Here is a 1,104-nt window from a genome sequence, read left to right on the forward strand (position 1 = left end):
GTACCTCAGCTTCATGGACGCATACTCTGGCTATAATCAAATACCCATGCATCGACCTGACGAGGAAAAAACAGCATTAATCACCCCCGATGGAACGTACTGCTACACAGTCATGCCCTTCGGCTTGAACAACGCCGGAGCCACCTACCAACGGCTCATTAACAAAATATTCCAGAACCTATCCAGAACAAAACTAGAAGTCTACATAGACGACATGCTCGCCAAGACCAACTCCAGTGAACAACTCATCAGCAACCTCAAGGTCTTCATGGACACCCTACGAAAGCACCAAATGCGACTCAACCCGACAAAATGCGCCTTTGGAATGGAGGCACGAAAGTTTCTCGGCTTTATGATCACACACCACGGAGTTGAAGCCAACCCAGAGAAATGTTGCGCCGTCCTTGAGATGACAAGCCCAAAAAATATAAACGACATCCATAAACTCACCGGCCGACTAACATCGCTATCCCGCTTTCTCGGAGCATTGGCTCAAAAGGCAATCCCCTTCTTCAGACTGATGAAAAAAGGAGTGATGAGCGGATAATTTATACGCTTTTTGGCATTGTTTTTAGTATGTTTTTAGTAGAATCTGGTTATTTTTAGGGATGTTTTCATTAGTTTTTATGTTAAATTCACATTTCTGGACTTTACTATGAGTTTGTGTGTTTTTCTGTGATTTCAGGTATTTTCTGGCTGAAATTAAGGGACTTGAGCAAAAATCAGATTTAGAGGTTGAAGAAGGACTGCTGATGCTGTTGGATTCTGACCTCCCTGCACTCAAAGTGGATTTTCTGGAGCTACAGAACTCAAAATGGCGCTCTTCCAATTGAGTTGGAGAGTAGACATCAGGGCTTTCCAGCAATATATAATAGTCCATACTTTGCCCAAGTTTAGACGATGCAAACTGGCGTTCAACGCCAGCTCTCTGCCCAATTCTGGCGTCCAGCGCCAGAAACAAGTTGCAAAGTGGAGTTCAACACCCAAACTGGCACAAAAGCTGGCGTTCAACTCCAAGAATGACCTCTCCACGTGTAGACTTCAAGCTCAGCCCAAGCACACACCAAGTGGGCCCCGGAAGTGGATTTATGCATCAATTACTTA

Source organism: Arachis ipaensis, chromosome B10, assembly GCF_000816755.2.
Source record: "Arachis ipaensis cultivar K30076 chromosome B10, Araip1.1, whole genome shotgun sequence".
NCBI classification, from domain to species: domain Eukaryota; kingdom Viridiplantae; phylum Streptophyta; class Magnoliopsida; order Fabales; family Fabaceae; genus Arachis; species Arachis ipaensis.